This window comes from Pipistrellus kuhlii, unplaced genomic scaffold (assembly GCF_014108245.1).
Source record: "Pipistrellus kuhlii isolate mPipKuh1 unplaced genomic scaffold, mPipKuh1.p scaffold_m20_p_32, whole genome shotgun sequence".
NCBI lineage: Eukaryota > Metazoa > Chordata > Mammalia > Chiroptera > Vespertilionidae > Pipistrellus > Pipistrellus kuhlii.
In genome coordinates this window covers 205,123-217,088 of record NW_023425532.1, presented here as the reverse complement: position 1 = coordinate 217,088, position 11,966 = coordinate 205,123, and the positions used below count along the sequence as shown (strand labels likewise).

General features: G+C 39.4%; 1 long non-coding RNA gene across 1 annotated transcript in view; it reads right to left on the bottom strand.

Annotated features, from left to right (window-relative positions):
• Positions 1-5,090: 5,090 nt before the first annotated feature.
• Positions 5,091-11,966, bottom strand: part of LOC123651060 — a 46,073-nt gene continuing 39,197 nt past the window's right edge. The window contains exons 3-4 of the long non-coding RNA XR_006739523.1: positions 5,849-5,900; positions 5,091-5,248 (exon numbers count right to left, since the gene is read on the bottom strand). This is a non-coding gene — a long non-coding RNA (uncharacterized LOC123651060). The remainder of the gene's footprint in view (positions 5,249-5,848; positions 5,901-11,966) is intronic.

Genomic DNA, 11,966 nt, shown 5'->3' with positions numbered 1-11,966 from the left:
CACACACAGTATTAGTCTCAAAAAGTATAGTTGTTACTAAATGGTATGCTGACTTCTCATGCCTGACCTGGGCAGGTTACCATTCCTTTCTGAGGTGTCACTTCTGGAGCCATTTGCAGTCAGTGAGTTGTTAAAGGTCTTCCCACTAGCAGGGAAAGTTTGGACAACTCATTTGTGACTCAACAGGATGTTTCCACTCTCTCCTTCCTCCAGCCTCTTGCCCTCTTCCTGGGCAGCATCTTCCTCAGTGCCAAGGAACACACTCTGGCACCCTTCCTCCCACAGACAGCTTTCTGCAGGCAAGGTTTCCAGTCTCTGCTTCTATTTCTCTCACCTGTCACTTGCCTCTTCAACAGACTTTGGCCTGCATTGTGCTGTGGCAAAACTTCTCTCACAGGCTTCCCTCCCTCCTCCAATCCTTTCTTCTCAGCCTTCTGCACTGTTGACTTGACCTCTCTTTAATAAAATGGCAGTTTGGGTATCTATTGAGGTATAGCCCACTTTTAAAAAGTCCTCTGAGATGAATCAAATGGAAAACCACCTTCAGTGTTTTAGACATGCAGAAATAATTTTGATCATGATCATTTTTTTTTCATTTCCCCCACTAGAAAGCAGAAATTTTGAGAAAATGGCATCTCCATTTGTCTCTTCTTAATTGTGTGTCAACCTATTACATAACATTCATTTGCTCTGTCCTGTCTTTAAACTCAGATCCCTCTCCCCCTTTTTTTGGATAAGACTCCTATCTCTATGATTATCACTTGGTAGAACTCAGCATGTTTCAGTCTCAGCATATTAAAATCTGTAGTAAAGTTCAGTTCACAGGATATGTAGTCATCACTCAAGGTCTACTAGAATTATGTGTCTAGACTAGAGGAAAGAGATTTAGAATCGGTAGTCATGCATGTGAGTCCTGACCTTGTCACTAACTAAATTAGTGACCTTGGACAAATCACTGTTTTCAATCTCCTTTTGTTCATCTGTAAATTTTAGCTAATATGCCCCACCCAGGCCTGTTGAAGACTAAAATGAAATAGAACATATGAAAACACTTTGAAAAAGAAAAAAGTAAAAATCCTTACAACCTTATTATGAAAGTAAACCAATGTATTTCCATTCTAAAACTAACTCCCTGCTGATGTCTTGTTGCACTCTTTGGTCTGTCCTTTACATCTCTTCAACAGAAGAACATAAACTACCTATCCCCTGGTGTACACAGCACACAAGTACTAGTAGACATTTTAAATAGCTGATGGCTAGATAATGTCGCTTGTTTACTGATAAAAATCACTGCTGGTAGCAGGAATTTCAGTCTTCCCTAGAAGTAAGCTAGCGGGAGCATGATGCATCGTTTATGTAGGATACTGGGTAGAATGTGAGGGGTCTGAGTTCTAAGCTGGTTTTGCCATTAAATTGCTGTGTGATATGAAGCAGATCTTTCTCCCTTTCTGTAAATGGAAGGGCTTGAGCTATTTGATTTCTTAAATTCCTCTACAGTTTGCAAATTCTGTGACTATTTCCTGAAAAGTGTCTAAACATAGTGGATGTGCAAACAAAGGCTTGATGATGGAGATGAACCAAGTGAAATTAGAGCAATGGAGAGGAGTCCCTGGGTATATTTCTCTCTGTGTGTGTGTGTGTGTGTGTGTGTGTGTGTCCAACAAACATAAGTAATTCACCTAAGGCATGTGAAATTGCCTGTGGGGAAAAAGGTAGGAAGTCTAGTAAGCAGGTAGAAATAGGAAACTCCATAGCAAGAGAGAGGTGATGATTAATAATATACTTTTGGATAATAGTTGAAGCCATTTGGAGAGAATCATCTCACTCAGGAATATCAGAATATGAAAATGGGGATGTAGATAGAATATTAGATTATGCTAATATTAAAAGTTAAGAAAGATCACAAATGGTTTAAAAAAAAAAAAAAGCAAATAGAATAGGTGGGCAAAAGGCCAATCAGGAGAAACAGGGAAAGAGAAATTAAAACGGGTTATCTACTTCTACCTCATTAAAGAAACACACACACACATCCTCACAAAGAGTTTATTATTCATTAGAACTCTACCAAACAGTTTACCTTTTGGGAAGAAAGAAAACTGAACTATTAGTCCTTTTTTGAACTTTAAAGAAAACCTTCTTAGATGGACCCTTCGTAAACTCCAATATTCCTCATAGCAGTGTCATGAGCACCTCTCTGAATTAAGGACTCTATTGAGATTCTAATAAAAGCTGTACAATCTCACTTCTAGAAGGCCTCACAGAATCTCCCAATGTTATATACAGTTTGGTCTGAGGCTAATATACCCCTAGCTTCAGAATCCTTACTCTAGTAAAAAAAAAAAAAAAAAAAAAAAAAAATTGGTAAAAAAAAAATATGGAAAACATGAAATCTATTATCTTAAAATTTTAAGTTTACAGCACAGTATTATTAACTACTAGATGCCTGGTGTATGAAATTCATGCACTGGGTGGGGGTGTCCCTCCGCCCTGCCTGCACCCTCTCCCATCTTGGACCCCTTGGGGAATGTTCGACTGCCGGTTTAGGTCTGATTCCTGTGAGCAGTCCGACATCCCTCTCACAATCTGGGCCTGCTGGCTCCCAACAGCTCACCTGCCTGCCTTCCTGATTGCCTCTAACTGCTTCTGCCTGCCAGTTTGATAACCCCTGAACCATTCCCCTGCCAGCCTGATTGATGCCTAACTGCTCCCCTGCTGGCATGGTTGCCCCCAACTGCCCTCCACTTCAGGACCAGTTACCCCCAACTGCCCTCACCTGCAGGCCTGGTCTCCCCTAACTGCACTCCCCTGCTGGCCTGATTGCCCACAATAACCCTCCCCTGCCAGCCATCTTGTGGAGGTCATCTTTGACCACATGGGGTGGCCATCATTGACCACATTGAGACAGCCATCTTGTGCAAAGGTGTGAGGGTCAATTTGCATATTACCTCTTTATTATATAGGATATGTTCAATGTATCCCAGCAAGTCTCTAGAACTTTTCCAACTTGTATGACTGAAACTTTATACATCTTGAACAGCAATACCCATTTCTATATCTCTCCAGACTCTGGCAACTACCATTCTACTTTTGCTTCTATGAATTTGACTACTTTAGATACCTCATATAAGTGAAATGATGCCATATTTGTCCTTTTGAGACTAGCTTGTTTTATTTAGCATAATGTTCTCAAGTTTTATCTATGTTGTAGCATAACAGTATTTCCTCTTTTTTTAAAGACTAAATAATATTTCACTGTGTGTATGTACCATATTTTCTCTAATCATTCATTGGTCAATGGGCATTTAGTTTGTTCCCATCTCTTGGCTTATGTGAGTAATGATACAATGAACACAGTAGTGCAGATATCTCTTCTAGATCATGATTTAAATTCTTTTGGATAAATACCCAGATGTGTATTGATGGATCATACAGTAGTTCTATTTTTATTTTTATTTTTTTGCATAACCTCCATACTGTTTTTCATACTGGCTATACTGTTTTACATTCACACCAACACTGTACAAGAATTCCAATTTTTCAACTTCTTTGCCAATATTTGTTAATATGGACTTCTGTGGTTTTTTAAATATACAATGGCCATTCTAACAGGTGTGAAATGACATGCATTGCATTTGCCTGATTATTAGTTATGCTAAGCACCTTTTCATAAGTTGGACATTTGTATGTGTTCTTCAGGGAAAAAAAAAATGCTTATTCAAATTCTTTGCCTGTTTTTAAATCAAGTGATTTGCTTTGGGGGATATTAAACCCTTATCAGATATATGGCTTACAAAGATTTTTTCCATTCTCTAGGTTGCCTTTGCCTTTTCTTTTCTTTCTCTCCCCCCCCATACAAAAGCCTTTTAGTTTAATGTAATCCCACTATGTTTATTTTTTGCTTTTGTTGCCTGTGCTTTTGTTGTTATATCCAAAAAATTATTGCTAAGCCCAATGCCATGAAGCTTTCCCCCTATGTTTTTCTTATAGGAGTTTTACAATGTTGGGTCTTATATTTAAGCCTTTAATTCATTTTGAGTTCATTTTTATTAATGGTGTAAGATAGGGATCCAGTTTCATTCTTTTGCATGTGGATATACAATTTTCCCAGCACCATTTATTGAAGAGACTATCTGTTCCCCTTGTCAAAGATTAGGTGACAACATGTGCTTGGGTTTATTTCTGAGCTCTCTATTCTCTTCCATTGGTCTATGTATCTGTTTCCATACCAGTATCACACTCTTTTGATTACTATAGCTTTGTAAACTGGTTCAAAATCAGGAAGTGTGATGCTTCCAGATTTGTTTTTCTTTTTCAATATTTCTTTGGCTATTTGGGAGTTTTTGCATTTCCTTGTCAATTTTAGGATTTTTACTTCTGTGAAAAATGCCATTGGAATTTTGATAGGTATTGCATTGAATCTGTAGGTCACTTCGGATAGTATAGTCATAACATTTGTTCCTTTAAAGAGCTTACATATTTACTGAGTCAATATTTCAACAGAACAATGTTCATTCAACGAGTTAAATTTGCCATAGATTAAGAAACAATTACTAAATGCTAGGCACTATGCAAAGCACTTTTCATACATTATTGGCAATGATTACAATGACCCTGAAAAGTGGTATAATTAACTTATTCCAAGTGAGGAGACTGAGCCAAGAAGTGGTAAAACCAGGATTTCAAAGCAAGGATGCTGGAAAAGCATTCTGTGATAACTCGATTAATCGTGTGTCTGTCATGCTCTCCTTTTTAAGCAGTGGTGGGAAGGGATTGGGGTCCTCCATTCTGTTGTCTCCATGTTTCCATTTGGGAGTACTTCTGTTAGAATAACTCTCTTGGCTTCTTTCCCCACTCCTGGGTCAGTTGGCAATTCTGTCCCTTAAATGAGGAAAGTATAAGAAAGCTTATTATGACTTTCTATATATTCCGTGTCTTTCAATCCAGTTTTTAACAGTAATAATCAGGTATTTTTAAAATATATGCTATTGATTTTTAGAGAGAGAGGGAGAGAGAGGGATAGAGAGATAGAAACATCAATGAAAGAGGAAGTCATTGATTGGCTATCTCCTGCACGGCCCCCACTGGGGATTGAGCCTGCAACCCAGGCATGTGTCCTGACCAGAAATTGAACCAGGACCTCTTCATTCCTGGGTCGATGCTCAATTGCTAAGCCACACCAGCCAGGCTAAACAGATATTTTTTTCATCTCTGCCTTTCAGCTTCTTGTGTCTCTCAACTGGTCCTGAACCTGGGAGTGGATGAGAAGGGTATTATTATTTATCATTACTCCCCAAATATATCTACCCAACCCATTTCTACACATTGTGTGTATGCCCACTTATCTATTCATTATTGTCTTCTGAATGTCTGTATGGGCCTATTCTGAATTCAACTCTGACTGCCCAAGTGCCTCTATGTGTATGCATCTATGTAACAGAATGTATGTGTGGGTGTTAGGTCCAAGTTCCATTTGGTCCTCAGGGGGGAAATGATCTTGGTATGTCTTGGGGAGAGAATAAGAGAGAATGAATATATGTTCCTTGGATTTGGCTTTGAGGGCCTCCTTTCCTTATAATAATTCTTGGCCCTTATCCCTTAGAAGCAGGTTCTGCCTTATAAGACTGCTTAATTTTATTTATCTTTCCTTCCATTCTGGAGCCCGCAACTTCCCATTTCCAGTCTGTGAGCTAGTAGTCATCATTTCAGAAACCATTTCTGTGCTGGCTCATAGACTATTTGCACATTGTTTACGGACTAAGGAAGTTCTCATTTGTCATAGACAAATGATCATATTAGAGAAATCTATCTTGCATTTTGTGATTGTTATCTAGTGTTCTATGGCACATACATCTAAGATTCTCAGTGAATTTTATCAAGTCATCTTCTTAATTTCATCACTCCTGTGGGAAAACAAGGTAAGAGTCACAATTAGAGCCATCATTTTACAGGTAAAACCAAAGGCTGAATAAATTCATTGCTTTTCTAATAATTGTCCCTCCATGCTTCCTTGGAAAATCAAGTGTTGGTGGGTCCAGAGTATTCCTGGGCTAGTTGATCCATAGGCGCAAAGGAACCCAGAGAATTTTTTTTAATGAAACAAATTTTGCCACAAATAATATCAATAGGTGTTCATTTTTTAAAATCTCATTGGGTGGATCTATTGGACTATTCTACTTGGATTTCTAGGGCCCTGTTCTTTCCTTTCCCACATATCCCCACCCCGCCCAGTAATTACCCAGGCTCTTCTGGATGTTTCCCACAGAGGAGAGATCTGGGGCAATGATAATTATCAGTGGAGAGGGGAAAAAGGTGTAACATTCCAGATATTATTCATATATAGATTACATGAAAATAATAGCAAGTTCCTCCCTCCCATCTAGCTATACACCTAAGGGTACCTGTAATGGGGGTAGGGTGGAGCAAAGGGCAATTTAGGTAGACTATAGCACTAAAGAGTCTGATTCCTAGGGAATTTTGCCTAGGGCTAGGGAAAGACATGGTTGAAGCCTGTTTCTTTTGAGTTAAAACTAGTATAACATTAGTATACAAAATACTATAGCTGGGCAGTATTTTTAAAAATAAATCCTCGTAAGTACATGATACTAGAGAAAGTTGGGGTTTCCGTTTCTCCTTGGGCAATTTCATAAAGAATCCTTCCATTGCCAATGTATCCTATCTGGGCCATCCTGTGTGTTTATTCACTCAGAAAAATACCAGCTCTCTCATGAAATCTCAGAATCTTGGCTAGGCTTGGTATTGTGTTTGAGACTATAGATTTAAATCCTCTTCATCCTTCTTGAGCTGATAAATCTAGACTCTGTGTGTGTGTGTGTGTGTGTGTGTGTGTGTGTGTGTGTGTGTGTCTAAGAGGCTTCCATCTGTGGTGGCTGGTGCTCTCTGGGAAGGCCTGTTGGAGCAGGAGTTGGTTTGTTTGTGTTCTCAACTCACACGAATGTCAGCCAATTAGAAACTTTCAATTTGCCCTTGGGGCAATCATTCACCTGGTACAGGTTCAGCTGGGTTGTGATGAATGTTTGTCATTGCTCTAGAGGAGTTTCAGCCAGGGATTGACTCCTTCATATCATGGATGTGAAAATCAGATGAACTGGTCCGATCCAATATGTGGGTTTGAAGATGACCTCTACTTAGGACCCAGTGTGGACAGGGGCCAGCCCTTCCTTTGAGCTGTGTGTTAGCCCATCTTCTCACCTTCCCAAATGCTGTTTTCTGTGAGTCATTCATCATTCCTTAGTCGTTAATAAAATGTATTTTTGGTAAATATTAAGTTCCTACCTCAACTTCTCTAGCTATAAAAAGAAAAGAAAAATCCAAGGATATGCACACAAAACCCAGCCCTTTTAGTTTCAAAAAGTTTCCATCATTTTGTAGAAAAGGTGCACTAATTCAATGGGCATTTGAGTACAACCAAGTCCCCACTACATTTTGATGAAACTCTGGAGAAGTACATAGTTGCAGGCAAAATAATATATATCCTTCTTTTCTTTGTTTCATAGTTTATTTTTACTCTGAACTAAGTAAAAATGAACCCCGCCTATGAAACTTAGGCTGAAGAGGAAGTCGTTTTCTTTTGGCTTGAATCTAGAATAACCTAGTGACTAAGTCAGTGGTCGGCAAACTCATTAGTCAACAGAGCCAAATATCAACCAGTACAATGACTGAAATTTATTTTGAGAGCCACATTTTTTAAACTTAAATTATATAGGTAGGTACATTGTTATTAACTTATTATAGTTAGGGTACTCCTAAGCTGGCCTTTGCTAAAAACTCAAGGGGCCAAAGAGCCCCATGTGGCTCAGGAGCTGCAGTTTGCCGACCACTGACCTAGTCCAAAGAGGAAAGACAAAGACAACTGCCTTTGTCTAGGAGTGTCAGATGGGCTTCTGCAAAGGATTATTTACTTCAAATATTTTATTCGAGGGAAGTGGTCCCTTAAATGAGGAAAGTATAAGATGTGACTAGATGTGTACACATCATACACCCCTCCACCCATGTAGATTCATGAACAAAGTCATATATAATGACTTATGTTCAAATTCAAGGATAATGAACCTGGCTCATTATTATTTTTTTTTTTTGAGAGAAAGAGAGAGAGAGAGAGAGAGAGAGAGAGAGAGAGAGTTGGGCAGCTCAGATTGAGAAAGAAAAAGGTTCCTGAATTCTGAAACAGCTGTCAGCAACCTGACAATACTTAGTGTTCTAATATATAGAGCACTTATAATGGTTGTTTTTTCTTTCACTGGTTTAGATTAAACTTCAGACACCTGGATTTACTTAATTCATCTTTTTTCCTCCCAACATCACTGGCATTCGCTTAGTCACCAAGCTCTGTATTTCTAGTCCTAAAATAGCTCTCAAATCCATCTGCTTATCTCCATGCCCACTGCCACTTCATCATCATCGCACAACTAGAACATTGGAGCAGCTTTCTAACTGAGCTCCCTGATGCCTGCTATTCTGCCCAGATGCCTCTAATCCATTCTTCACTTTGCAGAGAACTCTTCCTAAACAAAAACTATATGACACTACTCTGTCCATTTTTTCCCCAGTGGCTCTGCATTGTTTCCTGAATAAAATCAAGTCCCTTGACTAAGATCTTTATTATGTGGCTCCTTGGTACATCGCCAGTACTTTTCCACTGTGCCATTTTGTAATCCTCCCAACCCAAACACTTAGATCTCCAGAAATACCAAATTATGGGCAGTTACCCCAAGCACAACCTGTTCTCTTTTATCTCTAGGTCATTTTATAAGCAGTTCTTTCTGCCTAGAATGCCTTCCACTTCACCCGTGTCCATCTGGCAAATCCCTATACTTTCTTCAAATCATTTTGAAGGTCATACTTATAGAAGAAATGTTCCTTGGTACCTCTAAGCTCTGCTTTCTTGATGTTTTCACTGCACCCTTTATATCACTTCACTGTGATCCTTTCATATTTTTATTGTAATTATCTCTTTCCCTGGACTGGCTGTTCCTCATGGAAGATAAGGATAGCCTGACCTAGAGCAGCCAGCAATTAAGACACTACAAAGAGGCTCCTTTAGTGATTTAGAACCCAAAAAGGGTCCTGAGATTGACCCAAGACTAGAAAGAATTTCTACTTTGATGTTTAATGGTACATGTTACTGGCGAACTAATAACAAAAGGAGAAAAAAATGTAAAAATTTGGCTGAGTTATAAAAAAGGAATATAAAAAATAAAAATTGCCATCTTCTTATGCTCCACATACTGGCCCCTGCCCTGCCCTCCTAGCCTTGGTTCTTCCTCCTCTGACTCTCACTCTACCCTCTGGCCACATCAAAATACTTACAATACCCCCCCCCCCATCATTTCGTGGTATATCCTACCTTCATATTTGTTACTCATGCTGTCTCTCTGCCTGGAGTACATTTCCCTCTGCTTTAGGTAACTTCTAATACATTAAGATGTAGCTCAGGACTCACTTCTTCCAGGAAGCCTTCCCTACTTAATCAGCATATCAGTGAATATGTGTCTGCACATGCTCACGGGGGGTGGGAGAGAGAGAGAGAGAGAGAGAGAGAGAGAGAGAGAGAGAGACAGAGAGAGAGAGAGAGACAGACAGAGAGAGACAGAGAGAGACAGAGAGAGAGAGAGAGAAGAGAAGATATTTTGCTAACAAGTAATAAAAATACAACACAATATAAGCTTAAGCCAAAATACAATATAAGCTTAAGCCAAAAGACATGGGTTAATGATACTAATTGAAAAATCACAGGGGCAATTTTAGGCATAGCTAGACCCAGGTTCTCAGATGATGTCACCAGCAATCTGTTTCTATTTGTTGGCCCTGATCTCTATGTTGACTCAGTTCTTAAGCAGGCTCTCCCTGCATGATGGCCAAGATATTCACCAAGAGCTACAGATTTGCATCTTACCACTTAGCAACCCCAGTAGAAACATGTTCTCAATGGTTCCACCAAAAGTTCTAGAATTGAGTCTATCCCTAAACTACTAACAATGGCCAGAAGAACAGAGTTCTCTGATTATTAATATGTGTTGGTCAGAGTTCTCCAGATAAATAGAATTCATTTTTTGTTGTTTGTTTCTTTATTAATTATAGGAATCACATGATTATGGAGACTGAGAAATCCTGCTGCCTGCAAGCTGGAGAGCCAGGAAAACTGGTGGTATAATTCAGTCTGTCTAAAGGACAGGAGTAAATAGATATCCCAGTTCAAGCAAACAGCAAATTTGCACTTCTACTGTCATTTTGTTATACTCAGGCCCCAACAGATTGGATGATGCCCACCAGCATTGGTGAGGGCAATCTTTATTCAGTCTACTGATAAAAATGGTAATCTGTTCCAGAAAAACTCTCCTCTCACAGACATACCCAGAAATAATATTTTACTAGCTATCTGGGTATCCTTTTGCCCAGTCAAGTAAACATATAAACTTAATCATCCTGCTAGAGTTGAGTGATGTACCCATTTAGGTGGAATGAGATCTGTTACCAGAAGAAGCCATGTTAGGCAGCAAAAGCCCTATATGTGAAAACTTAGTTTCCCTCTTATATTCTCCCATGTTCCTCCCCTTTCAATGCTTCTGATCAGACAGTATCATTTGTATTTGTATATATGTATGTCTCCTCCACTAGACAATGAGTTTCTATGTCTATTTATTACTATCCCTAGAGATAGTATGGGGGCTTGGCTTCTAGTAGGTATTATCAATCAATAAAGGATGAATGAATAGCCTTGCTGTGCATTTTGAACAGATGATTAATGATATGGAGCCATACTGAAGGGTAATTCAGGCAAATAGTTTAATTTAATAATTAGACAAATTAAATAACTTTTCTCTAATATATTTGATTAAATACACAATTATTACTGGGTTGCATGGTAACAGGCATAAATGGCTCGCTCAACATTCCAAAATTATGTAATAAACTAGAGGCTCGTTGCATGAAGAGATTCATGCAATAGGCCTTCCTTGCCTTGGCTTCCAGCACCTGTTTTCCTCTGGCAACCAGGACCCAGGCCTTCACTCTGGCCAGAGTCTGCCTTCTTCACCTTTGCTGCAGACTTCAGAGTCTGCAGTCTTATCTTCGCTGTGGCACTCCATTCCTATAGATTCCTTAGCCACCCCCCCCCACCCCGTGCCCCTCTCTCATAGCAGGTGTACTGTCCCGCCTGGCCACTCTGTGCCTGGTGCAGCTGGGCAGCCAGCATCTTTGGCCTTCTAATTTGCATACTCACTCTGATTGGCTGTGGGTGTAGGGGAGATATGGTCAATTTACATGTTTGTCTATTATTAGGTAAGATGCCCTCTATGTGTTAGGCACTATGCTAGAGACTAAGATTATCCTCTATTAATTAGCCCCTTACTACTAATGAAAGTCATTTATAGTGTGTAGTGATTGCACGTGTGAGCTCTAGGGCCTTGGATTTAAATTCTAGCACTTGCATCTACCAGTTAAGTTAACCTTTGATCAGTTACTTATCCACTATGCCTAGTTTCTTCTTTTGCCCTACCCTATATTATTTCCTACAATCCTTGCAAAAAGCCTCGCAAGGTAGGTTCTTCTGTTATCTTCTTTTACAAGTAGAAGCAGAAACTGAAGGGCAGAGAAGTGAAATAACTTGCCGAAAACCACATAACTAGTAAATGGGAAAGCCATGTTTCTAACCCAAGCAGCCTACCTCTAGAACTCATTTTCTTTACTACCTCTTCATGTTTCCTATGAGCTCAACCTCTCTGAGCTTTAAATTCCTCATCCGTAAAATCACCTTAATTGTGCTCACCTCCTAAGGTTGCTGTGAGGATTAGAAATAAGCCAGGGGAAGCATTTTGCACAATACTGGACACATTGAAAGAGCTTACTGTGTAAGAATTTTTATTATTCTGCTTCTCCATTGTTTCAAGGAGCAGCAGGTCTGGACCTTCCTTCCTTTTTGCCAGTGCTACATCTTGATTCTATTTATT